Source organism: Equus asinus, chromosome 12 (assembly GCF_041296235.1).
Source record: "Equus asinus isolate D_3611 breed Donkey chromosome 12, EquAss-T2T_v2, whole genome shotgun sequence".
NCBI lineage: Eukaryota > Metazoa > Chordata > Mammalia > Perissodactyla > Equidae > Equus > Equus asinus.
This window is the reverse complement of record NC_091801.1, coordinates 80,837,326-80,850,632: the sequence shown is the minus strand read 5'-3', so window position 1 is coordinate 80,850,632 and position 13,307 is coordinate 80,837,326. Positions and strand designations below refer to the sequence as shown.

General features: G+C 51.3%; 1 protein-coding gene across 3 annotated transcripts in view; it reads left to right on the top strand.

The window, feature by feature from the left end:
* COL22A1 (collagen type XXII alpha 1 chain) overlaps positions 1–13,307 on the top strand; it is a 292,948-nt gene that overhangs the window by 37,214 nt on the left and 242,427 nt on the right. The gene's annotated exons all lie outside the window — the stretch shown is intronic.

The window sequence follows — 13,307 nt, the reverse complement described above, 5'->3', positions numbered from 1 at the left end:
TGGGAAATTTTATTAGAAAACTACTGAAAATGGTGAAAAGCTAAAAACCAGCCCCACCCATCATGTCTCTGTAATTTGTATACCGAGGAAGAAGACATCGTCTCCTGACTCCTCCCAGCCAGGGCCGAGCCTGCCGGTGACCTCTGGGAGCTCTTTGATCCCTGTCTCTGGCTGCCTCCTGTCTGTCCCTAAATCTACATGACCCACATAGCAGAACCCAAATGGCCCTGCCTGTACCCTCTGTTGAAGCAGAGGACGTGGCTCCATCTCATTCTTTATAACCAGTGGGTCCCCTCGATGTGAGGAGCATGTACCACCATTTCCTCGCTTCTCCCCAGCTGACTGTCACTCGCTTTGTTTCTGGGTTCTGGGTTCTTGAGACGGTGCAACAGTGTGTACCTTGTACTGAGCTCTGACTGTGCCTGCAGATCCGTGCCCCTCTGTAGATTCCCAGAAGAGGTCTGTGTGGGTGATGCACGTGCACTCTGTGAGCCTTAGGTCAGTCACCTCGCCTCTTTCTGCCCGTCTCTCCATCGGTACCAAGTGGATGATGGCAACATTCCCGCCTTGTAAAGTGTCAAGAGGATCGAACAAGCTGGGACGTGGAAGGTGCTTGACACAGTGGTGGCCCTGAGCACGTGCATACAAGTGTTTGCTCTTCCGTACACATTTATATACATACATATACACATATAATTTATATACCTATATAGATATTTTTTATCTATCTGTATCTGTATGTTACTCTCCAGAAAGAAGATGAGTTAAATACATTTCTCTTAGGGCAGTGTTTCTCAACCTTTTATCATCATCATTATTATTATTATCTCCCTCTAAAGGAGCCTATGTCACTGTTGGATTTTTTCCCTAATTGCCCCCTTCTCTGAACTTGTAACACCACACGTAACTGTATCTATCTGTTTGTGCTGCTGGGTAGGGTTGAGCTGTGGAGGGCCACAGACCGCTGTAGTCTCTGAGAGATTTTCGCCCCTCCCTCAAAGCAGTTTTGGCCCCCTTGGGGGTAGCATTGCCCCCTTTGAGAATGCGTGACTTAGGGTGTATGAGAAGATTACAGGCTGAGAACTCAAGGAAGGCCTGGGTTCAAATCCGGCCTTCTCTCCCCCGGGACCTGGGACTCCATAGCATCAGCTTCAGCAGGTGGACTCAGGTCTAAAAGTCAGAGTTAAATCCAGGTTTCTCTGTTTATTTTGACAAATTGCTTTTTGAAGCTTTGGCTTTCCCTATAAAATGAAGGCAATAATATTGCCTCCTACTTTCTAGAGCAGAGGGAACAGGCACATAAAAGGCTCCCTTTGCAGCCTGGTGCATAGTAATGCCCATCAAAGTTAGTGCACAGCATCGCTATGACCTCTGATCTGCGGCAGAGGGACTGGAGTGGAATCTCAGCTCGGCCACCTGCCAGTAAGGGGTCCCTGGGCTGGGGACTCACCTCTATGAGCCTTGGGTTCCTCATCTGTAAAACCGAGATGATATTGACCAATCTGGCGAATAACTCATTGTGGTTATTATTGTTTTTATTGTGTTGTTATTATCATACTTAATATTTTCATGGCAAGTCTATATAAAAAAGAACATGCCCAAAATCAAAGTGCCCAAACGTACTGTGGCTGGATCTGAGCTCCCCGTCACAGGAGGGAATCAAGAAGAGTCTAGAAGTTCATGGACTGTGAGTTCTGTAAAGGAAACTGGCCCATTCATGAAGGCGAGACCTTCCTTGATCTAGTGCAGGGATGGCAAACCACAATCCATAGGCCAACTCCGACCAGGCACCAATTTTTACAAATTGAATTTTATTGGAATACCACATGTCAGCTTGTTTATGTATTGTCTGTGGCTGTGTTTGCACTACAACGGCAAGCTGGGTAGTTGTGACAGGCACCACATGGCCTGGAAAGTCTAAAGTATTTACTGTCTGGCTCTTTACAGAAAAAGTTTGCCAACCCCTGATAGTGTGTTCTGACATGATGACTGGGAATCTGAAGTTACTGCCACTAACTCCTGGGGTGACCCTGGATAGGATATTTTATGGGGGCCTCCATTTCCTCCCTGGGTGCTGAGTGGGGTTAGTGGGATTCCTTTCTGAGGCCCCCTTCTCTTCTGTGTCTTAGTCGCTGTCACACAAAACCGGCTACCCTGTTCTGTGTGCAAGAAACCCTCCTGCCCTCCCAGGTTGCAGACAAGGGTTCACACCCCAGTGGGACTGGAAAGGGCTTTAAGGTCAGATATGAATCTGCATCCCCCACTTGCCACTGTCCAGCCGAGAGGGCCTTGTGCCAGCCACAGCACTCTTTGTCCCTAGTGCCCTCCCAAGTAAAAAGGAGAATGCACCCGCACGGGCGCGACCATCTCCTTTACTGGGATCGCGTCATGACAGGCATTCCAGCTTATGGAGCTTTGAGTGTGCAGTTCTCGCAGTGGTTTTAGTTTTGAGCTGACAGAGGGATGAAATATAGTGGTCACAACTAAATGGATACTTGCAAAAAGTATGCATACGTACACACAGACAGTCTATATATAAATAAATGTCTCTATGTAAATATGCATCTGCATCGTTAAATACATGGAGAAATTCTGCATTTCTGAGGGTCCCACATCCTGCAGCTAACCCTGTCCTAGCTGAACTTGTTTCCCACTTCTCAGAAGACACGTGGGTCATGGGGGTTACACTGTGTCTGGGGCTTTCCAAGAACTGTAGTTGATTGATTGCGATGCCTCTGATACAACCTCGAACTTACTGGAAGGCTGAAGGAAAAGAGTTGTCAAAGCAGCATGTGGTAGGTGACTTGTTTTGCTGTAAAACATGTCAGTCGTTGTCCTTTTAATTACAGACACTCTCGCTTCTTTGAGTTTACCCACACACAATCACACCCACGCTCACCCACACAAACGCGGACACACGTATACACCCAAACACAAGGCACACACACACGCCCGCTCATACACACACTCAGATGCACACATGTGTTCATACGCCCTGCTCTGCTGTTAACCAGCTGTATGGATTTGGGCAGAAGACTTAACCTCAGGTTCCTTGTCTGGAGGAAACTTCCTGTTTAGGAAGCAAAATTCTCCCCTTAGGCACATTGCAGAGATTCCGTGAATGTCTGTAGATCATATGGCCTGAGCCAGCCTAGACCCTGTTTTCACTGCTGCCCACGTTCCCCACTTCAGAGAAGCGTCCACCAGAGCAGGGAGAAGGCAAAACGTTGACTAGTCACGTGAGACTGTCGGAGGCAGATCGCACAGCCAGCAGCTGGGCCACGCTCCCTCCCGTTCTCACTCCTCCTCCTTTGTCCTTTAGGCAGAAATTTGGGCCTAGGAAGTGAAAATTACTGTTCTTCACTATTTCTTTGCACATTGGAACTCAGAGGTAAAATGGACTTGAGTCCTTGATCCACTTACAGCAGGCCCAAGATACCATCGCTGAAAAGATGTACTCAGGGTTAGGAGGGAGAGTGGCCAGGCCGGCTGGGGCCTTGATGGATGCCTCAGTCAGCTTCTCGCCCTCCTCCTTGCTTTGTATGAATTTCACACCGGGGTCCACATTCAGGAAAGGATGACTAGAGATGCCTAACTGGGGACTCTGGCTCGGTAGCAGCTGATCCCAATGTCAGACCATCAGCCTGTGTCCCGTATTCCATTACCACTGGGTGGACAGAGGGCCTGGCGGAGAGATGTTGAAGGCACAGCCGTCCACAAGGTGCTTGTTGACTGGAGTGACAAAGGGCCTTAAACACCTGAGGAAAAAAAAAAAGAAAAAAGAAGGAAAGAAAGAGGGAGCCAGTAGCCTGTAGTGAGGATCTATTAAAATTCTGGGCTTTTGGGACTTTTCCTTTTTTGTTTTTTTTGAGTCTTTACTCCCAAGGCCCTGTAGTTTATATCATAGGTCAGTTCTTGGGTGTTTAGGCTGATAGACCTGAGTTTGAAGTCCTGTGTCTGTCATTTAGTTTCTCTTTACTTATTACTTAACCTCTGTGCTTGACTTCCTCATCTGTAAAATGGGTACACCAATCCCACCTTCTCTTGTGAAGATGAAATACGGCCAAGTCTGAAGAGTGCCGAGAGCAGTGCCCGGCGTCCTGACACGGAGGAGGTGTGGGGCGGGTGTCCATCATCCTTCTTCTCTGTTGCCCATGTGTCCTTGAGGAAGTCACAGGACCTCTCTGACTCTCAGTCTCCTCATCTGAAACATGGGGATGAGAAAACCCACCCGATAGCTTTCCTGCAGCATTTTATTCATTGGTTCAGGAAGTCTTGATGAAATGTTCACCGTGAGCTGGAAACCATGACTGTGTGGGTCACGGGAATGTGGGAGCTGATGTGATACCTCTGTTCACATAGAGCTTCTGTTTCAGGGGAAAAAAGCCCACAAAAGAGTAAGCACTTAAAAATTATAAGTGAAAATTCAAGCTGGATGTTGTAATATGTTCTCTATTGGCTATAGCAAGAAAGAAGGGCTCTGCTTTAGGTCAGGTGGTTAGTGGGCCCTCTGAGGACATACCCAGGAAAAAGGCAAGATGAGAACTTTCATTCCGGGTAGAGGAAAGTTTATATGAAAGAACGGGATTGGCATTGTGCAGAATTTCAGGAAGCATCTTGAGTGAATACAGAAGTGATGAGGAGGCTTCCGGGAGTGTGGACAGAGGCTCATGTCTATGGGAAGAACTGGGAGTATTGTTCTGAGTTGATTGACAAGCCATTGAAGACTTTATTTCATTTTAAACTTTATGTTGAAGTATAAGAAACGTGTGGAAGGTGGAACATGTCTGAAGCGTGCAGCTTGATGGATTTTCACACTCTGAACGTGCCTGCTGCCCGCCGAAGGAGTTTAGGCAAGAGCGTGGTGCCGGCTGTTCACTCTCTAAGTTCCCTGGTGCTGTTGTTAGAAGATGGTTTCTACCAGGGGACATAGAAACAAGGTGGGGCTGCTGGGGGAGTCTTACACCAGGTCAGGGGTAACCTGAGGCCAAGTTTATATTCTGATCTTTCTTGCCAGCTACATCCCAGAGCAGCAAGAATGATGGGGAGGGGAGTGAGGCGCGGGAAGGAGGAAAGCAAAGCGGGGCATGAGGGAGATGCAGTGGCTGCACCAGACAAGTTGCTGGGCGCTAAGTCACAAAGGACATCCGCAGAGACCCACATGCAATCAGCACCCTTGGACTAATTGATGGGGCGGCGGAGGGGTCTAGAATTTATTTGCCAGCTCTTGCTCATCTCTGCTGGTTAGATGGGCATGCTAACCTCAGGAGGTGTTGACTCCTCTGTAGCTCCAGGCCATGCAGCCATTGAGAAGGCCAGCTCCCAGCTCCCATGAGCCTCGTCTGAGCCCAGAAGTGGTGAGTGGGGACCTAACCTCCCAGGTCCAGCTCCTCTGCCCAGAACCCAGAGCCCCTGAGGTCCTGTTCCGGCAGGAGTGATGGATGCCATGAGGAAGAGCAGCCTTCTTGGGTCAGGCTGAGGAGGGTGGTGTGAGAAGCAGGGAACAAACAGCAGGCGGGCCTGGGGGTCTCCGCTGAACAGGAAGTGGAGGAAGAGGGGGTGCAGATGAGCTGAGGAAGCCTGGGAGGGGCATGAGGTATGTCTGACGGAGGAGGTGTCCTATAGGGGTGGCCACGAGAGATCACTGGCAGGGCCAAGTGGGAGGCAGTGGAGAGAGAAGGAAGTTCCCAGAAGGGGCTGTATTTGGAGAAAGAAGGTAGGGGTGTGGGCCAAAGGGAAGGACTCAAAGCTAATTCCTGGGTGACACTGATGGAGTGGGAGACTGAGGGAGCAGAGAGATGGCAGGAGAAAGTGTGTCCTTGTTTGAACTCATTGTGTTCTAGCTGGCTTCCAGGTCATGCTTACAGAAAACTCAAAGAAAGGGCAGAGACCTGGAGAAACCAGTAGGGACAAGGGTGAGGCAGTGAGGTGGCCCGTTCAAGGATGTGCTTGCTCTCGGGGCCCTGCAATGTCAAGGGAGGCAGCTGGGCCAGGCTCTTTAGATGGGGGCCCTGGGCCCTCATGGGCTTCATCCTCTTCCTGGCCCTGCTACAAAGGGGACATAAATGTGACGTGTTATAGCGCAGAACTCGAAATCAACTAGGATCAAGGTAGAGAGAGTGAACAGTGAGCCGGACCGTGGGCCCAGATGCCCCGCAATGCTTAGAGGTCTGAGGGAGGATGGGCCAGCCAAGGAGGCTGGCAGGTGGGGAAGACCCCCGAGAGATGGAGTTGGGCGTTTCCGAGAAGAGGGTTTAAGGGGAAGGGTGGGGTGGGTGAGAGTGTTGGCTGGAAATTAGGAAAAGTGAATACAGAGTTGAACAGAGAAGCCGGCACATGGTGATGCTCTCGTGAGGAAGCAGAGGCTGGAAGGACTGGGCAGCTGGTTCACGGTCAGCTAGAAGGAGAGAGAATAGGAACTGAAGGGGAAGCTCACAGCCCAGGCCCCTTCACTCTCCAGGTGTGGGGATGGCAGGTGCAGCAAACCTGGGCTGCAGATGGGGAATGGCAGCCATGGAGGGCCACAGAGGCAGGTGGCCCCTCCCTATGTCCATCCCAGGCTGGGCCCCTCCGGCTGCAGGTCTTTAGAGATGGCTGCAGTCTGCAGTGGGAGAGGTGCAGCCCCAGGTGGATGTCCTGATAGAAGGAGAGCTCATGGGAGGTGGTCCCACCTCCACTGAGGGCCCCACCCTTCCCTCAGGCCTCAGACCCTTCTCAGGTTGCAGGCCTGCCTTCACCAGCTGCAGTTGTCCGGGGGATGGAGAAAGGGCGCACCAGCTGTTCCTCATTAACGTCTGGCTGTGACTTCCCAGCAGCCTCATCAGAGTCCCCACAGGAATGTAGCTGGTGGCCATTCCAGGAACCCACCTGCCCCGACCTTCCAGGGTGAGGGGCCTGGAGCAAATGAGGATAGGGGCTGGCCAGGTCCACCTCTGCCCCATGACCTGGGACCCAATGAAGGGGTCCCCGGCCTTGCCATATGCTCCCGCAAGGCATTCAGGGTCCTCACAAGGTGGAGGGCTGAGCCCGGCCCCCTGCCCTCTCCTGGGGACTCTGGCCCTCCCGTCCCTGTGGACAACCTTTGTCACTGGTGCTCTGATTCTGAGGACATGACCCTGTGTCTGGACACAGATATGTCTGATCCCAGGCCATATGCCAATGGAGAGAATGCGGCCACGACCAGCAAAAAATAAATAGCACCTTATCTTGTTTGCCCATCTCCCCTGAGAACCACAGACGATGGGAGGAGGCATGAAAGCTCCTGTGGGGAAGCATTTGGGGCTCATTCAGCCAGGCCTGTCTTCCGAGACTGAGAGGGGAGATGGTTTGTCCCAGCCACAGAGTGACCTGGGGTCAGCAGTCTGCCAGAACCCAGGCCTTCTTCACGCCGTATTTCTCACCTCCTCTCCTCCACCTTCCCTAGAGAAAGTCTCGTGTCCTTTCTGGGGAGCAGAGTGAAGTGTCTTGTCAACCCTCCTCTGGATTCACGTGATAAGTTTGCCACTGCTTTGTTTTTATAATTCTCGGTCTGCTCAGAATCCACGGAGGGAAGAAAGGAGGGGTTATTTTCTTACCTGGAGGCCTGCTCAGCAACCTTCTCACCGAGGACCCTGCTCCGTGTGACCAATCCCTGGGGATGCCCCCTCCTCTCTGATCCTGTGGAAGCTCAGGGTTTGTGGGTGACGGACAGCTGACCTGGTTCAGGTGACGTTTCACTCGGCTCCTGGGTCCCGTGGTGAGAATGGACGGGAGGAAAAGGAGGCCCTTTGCCATGAGATCATGGTGACCTTAGGACTGAATTTGGTGCTTCATGTACTTTCTCTTCTTAATCCTTGGTAGGACCCTGAAGGGTAGATATTAAGAGTGTGGATTCTGTTCTGGAGTTGAGCAAACTGGATGGTCAGAAAAGACTCAGGTTGCCACACACAAAAAGTCTAAGTTCCCTCCCCAACAGCGTGCCTTTCTCCCTCGCCGTCCACACAGCAGCCTGTGAAGATGGAATCGGACAAACCTGGGCTTGACTTCTGGATCTCAGATTATGAATTCTGGGGCTTGGGGACAAGTCACTTAATCTTGTGAGCCTCTGTTTTCTCTTGTGAGAAATTCACACTTAGCTCGCGGAGTGTTGGAGGTGGTGCGAGGTCAATGCGCTCAGTGTATCGAGATATTCAGTAGCTGATATTTCCTCTTCCTCCTTGAACTACCACCTCCTTAAGTTGAATTATTTGGAGGTGTTTTCAACACTGTTGAGTTCCTTGGAATAATGAGCTTGTTGGTTTCAAGATGAACCAGGTGACAGTCAGTCCACATACCTGCTCGGGGCATCCTAACTTTGAAATAGAGTAATTAGCGTGTCTCTAATTTTCTTGGTGAAAGTAATTATAAAAATCTTTAGAGAGAGAGATGTTTGTAAAGGAAAGAGATCTGTTTCGGAAGCATTTGAGAGGATGTGTGTTTTCCTGGAGTTCCCCTGAGGAGCTCCCTTATGGATCACTGCTGGAGGTAATGGGGACGGACAATTCAAACCTTCAAATCTCAGTGGAGGGGCCCCCACCCTCCAGCCAGCTTTGATCCCGCTATTTTTACCCACCCTAGCCTCAGCACTTCCCACAGGTTATAATCACTCACTTCTTGGAGACACCACTGCTTTCTTTGGCCAATTTCCATCCTGTCTGCTGGACGGCAGCTCCCTGAGGACAGAGGGCCTGTCAGTGTGCCTGTTAGTTTATACCTCGGGTCAGTTCAGTGCTGGGTCCATAGTAGACATTCATCAAATGTGGAATGAGGGAAAGATTTGCATTTAGGTTTGATCCCTCTCAGACACCAGGGGCTAAAGTCCCCTTTAGCGGAGTGAGCAGAGGGAGCCAGGGCTCCCATGGCATCTGCCTGCTGGCCAAAGGCTCTGTGCCCTCCTGAGGTCCCTCTGAGAGGAGGTCGTCACAGTCTCTGGTGACACCTACTGGTGCTTGGCCCATGGGACATTCTTGGGAGGGAAACGAGGTCCCAAGAACCCAGGGATATTCGAAATCACACCCTTCTGGACCAGTCACACTCATACAGTAAAGAAATAACCATTACCTTCTTCCTGGCCTCGATGTCCTTCCCTTGTTCTCCTGGGCAGAGCCATCTCTGCATCGCCCTGAATTCCAGACCCTGCCTTGGATTAGAGGCTTCTCTGACCTGGCATCTTCCCACCCTCCCCCACTCCCCTCACTCCACTTTGGCTTCAGGGCTCGTCCCCCTCCCCACCCCCGGGGCAAGCCAGCGCCTTCCTCCTCAGGGCCCTGCACCTGCTGGAACCTTCTGCCTGTTTGCTCTTCCAGTGTCTGGCTCATGCCCTTCTTAGCTCTTAGCTCAGATGTCACTCAGCCAAGAGGTCTTCCCAGACCAGCGTATCTGACATGCATCCTGACCTCCACACCCAGCGCCCCATCACATCACCGACATAGTTGAGATATTTCCTCCACAGGGCTGCTCACACATGATGCACATCTCACTTCTCTGTGTCTGCGTTTGCTCTCTGCCGACTCCTCTAGCACATGAACATTAAGAGGGCAGGACCACCTCGCCTGCATGTTGCATGCTTGTCCTCATGCTGGGATGTATGTGCTGGGCACTTGGCAAATATGTGTTGGCCGAATGAATGAATGAATGAGTGAGCAGGTGTTAGATGCCAGGCCTCATGCTGAAGACTTTCCATCCACTGTCCATTTAATCTTCAGGATGATTTTGAATGGGAAAAAAGCTACACACTTTCATCCCTATTTCCAGGTCTGGAAACACACAGAAGGGGCAACTGACATGAAAGAGGCAAGGTCTGAGGACTCCAGATCTTCTTCCCCATCAGCCTTGGGGAGCACCCTCTCCCTCTGTGCCTGCTTCAGCTTCACCTTGCACCAGCAGGCAGACATGAGCTCGGGCTAGGGAAGGAGAGATGGCCCTGGTGGGGCCTCTCGTCACTATTTCCTCTGCCTCTCTAGACCCCAGACAGAGATTGGCGCACTCCCACTGGGTGTCAGGGAGTTCCCAGCTGTGTCAGGGCCTGGCCCGTCACACCTCGTGCCATGCGTACTCCAGAGACAGAGGAAGTCTCTGATCCCTGATCTTGTGGACCCTGTGTTCACAGCTGTCAGCAGGTCCAGGGGGACTTTTCTTTCTGGCAATATTTTGTCACTTTCCACCAGGCTGCCTCTAAAACTTACATAAACATTCCCCCCAAATACTTGGCACCTTGAGCACACCCTCCCTCCTGCCTAATGGACCTGACAGATGGGCATCGACCAGCAAGAGGATCTGGGGCCTCAGGGGAGGAAGCCAGTGCTGATAGACTTTGATCTAGAAAGGAAATGCAGGCCAGGAATCTCCAGAAAGTTCTAGAACAGGAGGTGGAGGTAGAACCTGGACCCTGGGTTGTCGTCTTTTCATTTTCAACCATGGCCCAGGGATGCAGTTAATAACAATCTTTGTTTTTTCACGCCTGGGAAAGCACCTTGTTTACCTGTAAAATATGGATGCTAATATCTGCCCTGCGGAGCTGGGGAGAGGATTAAATGAGGCCATGCGTGTGACCTCAAGACAGTGTAGCTGTCCAATGTCTGGCTGGTTATTATTATGTTGCACCCAGGGTGCCTTCCAATGCTGAGATGTGTGGATAGAAAAGTGGTCCAGTGCTCGATGCCCAAGTCTCACTGCCTGGGCTTAACGCCTGCCTCTGCCACTTGCTGGCTGTGTGTTGTTAGATAGAGTACTTAACTTCTCTGAGCTTTGGCTTCCTCATACCTAAGTGTGTCCATATTGCAGGGTTGCTGTGGAATCAGAGCACATAAACTGCCTGAAGCTGCTTCACCCGATAGCTGGTGCACAGTGGGGGTTCAAGCAATTCCCCTCGACCTCATAGATGGGTAGAGAAAGGCCCCAGCCTGCCCGTGCCCAGGGTTGCCAAGAGTTTATGACATAGGACCAGGATTTTAATGCTGGTCCTTCTGACTTCAGAGAACATGCTTCTTCCTTGTTAGGGTGTCCCTGTGTCCTTGGCCCCCATTGCTGACCCACGTAGCAATGGCAGGTATTCACTGGCCAGTGTGCAGAGCACTCTTCCATCTGTCTGCCTTGATGTCTGACTGTCTGTCTCCGTGGTGGCTCCCTTGAAACTGTGGGCCTGTCTCCCTGGCCAGCAGCTCCTGGGTCCAGAAGTGCTTATTGATCACCAAGGGGTCCTCTGTCGTTCTCCAGGTCTCCTCAGGAATGTTGGCAGCTGGTGCGGGCATGGCTGTCCCCAAGGATTCCAAGTTGACTTCTGGAAACAGCCCTTACAGCAGCCTGCCCATGGCTGGCCCTCCCACTGCCCCTTCCCCAGACCCCCCTACTGCCTCAGGGCCCCAGGGCAAGGCAGGCCTGCTTTAAAAAAAATAATAATATTGATAACCTGAAAATACTGTACGAGGCAATCATGTTCAAATCCATAAGCAAATTTGAAAATACAGAAAAGCACAAAAGAGATAAAAATTGCCCCAAGTCCTGCCTCCAGAGATAACACAGTTTAAATATTATACATGTTCTTCGAAACCCACACGAATATGTTGGTTTGTGGTGGCAAGTATGAAAGTGCTGGAGCATATTGAGTTTGAATCTGTTTCTACCACTAACTCGTGGTGGGATTTGAGCAGGTCATCTAAGCTCTCTCAGCCTCAGTTTTCTCATCTGCAAAATGGGCATGATAAATAGCACTGATATGTGCCAAATAGGATGCTGACCACTGGCGTCTGTCAGAGACGAGCGTGTGTTCGCAGTGCCCACAGAGCTGTGATTCCAGCAATGTGTGTCCTCGCGGATTCTGACGGCTCCAATCGATCTTGTTCTTTCCACTCTTCCCGGTGAAGGAAAAACCAGGGAGTGAGGGACACACAGCTGGGGAAGAAGATTAGAGGGTAGGAGGAACATGCCCGCTGTCATCGAACTGGCTTTTGTGAGAGAGAAAGGGGACCTGTTTGGGGTTTGGTGCCAGCAGAGGGCAAGCTTGAGGGCGGGTTCTTGCCAAATGCCTGCCACAGGGTTCCCAGTGCCCAGCTCAGGGCCAGGTGTGAGTGGACATGAAAAAAGGGACCGGCGGGAAGAACCTGGCAGGCATGGGAATCCATCGGCACAGCGAGGAAGTCCCTTCTGCAGGTCAGGTCTGTCCGGAGGCAGAAGCGGTTGCCTTAGGAAACAGCAAACTGTCTGTCCATGCAGGCTTTGGAGACAGACAGACTTTGATCTCCATGTGCTGAGTGACCTTGGGCAGGCGACCTTGGAGCGACTGCATAGTGCAGTGGCCAAGAGCCGGACGCTGGACTCAGCACTTTGACTTTGCCATTTGCTAGCTCTGTGGCCTTGGACAATTTACTAACTCCTTTATGCCTGTCTTTCCACATCTGTAAACAATAACTCCTCTCCCATATAGCTGTAGGGAGGATCCGATTAAAGGTGTTAATGCATTTAACATGGTTAGAACAGTGTCTGGCGCAGAGCAAGCCAGCTGAATGTGTCCACTGATCACGGAGCTGTCTCCATCCCCCAGCAGAGCAGAGATGGTCCACATCATGTGCCCAGCACGGTATTTGGGAGGTGTTACGATTGTAATCATTATTTCTATTGTCCATGGGGCCTGGCTTAGTGTCTGCCGGGTCTCCAAAGTGGCAATGTGTGGACAATTTCCTGGCTGGCCTGGGAGAAGCAGAGGAACTGTGCCGTGTGCCTGCTGGGTGTCTGATTCATCGCTTCTGTCCTCGGGCTCCTCCCCTGCCCACTTGGAATGTCATCATCTCATCTGTGGGTAGCTGCACTCAGCAGCGGCTGCCACGAGGTGATGGATGGGCAGTGATCGCTTCCTCTCTGTTCCTCACTGAGCCCTCCGCGCTCTGCTCCCTGCTGCTGCTGGTCCCGCTGATTTAGACTGGGGCCACCACCTCTACTCCCAGATTCCAGATGCAGGTGGACCTTCATTCAAATCCAGATACTCTCCTCTCTGCTGAATTTCTTAACTTCTTTCACCCTTGGTTTTTACATCTGTGTTATGGGAACAAAATCTCCCTCCTAGAATGGTTGTTGGGGGTAAAATCCCCAGCTGGGTGATTGGCACACGGTGGGCACTCAATGATTGCCAGCACTCTCTTTTCCCAACTGGAGAAACTCTTGGCTGAGAGACAGATGGCACAGGTGTGTTCTCCAGACAGACCTGGGTGTGTCGGCTGTCAGCGCAAAGCAGGAAGACATCAGGGGCCATCTTGTGCAGGCCCTTCTCTTCCCGTAATATGCAAACACACTCTCCA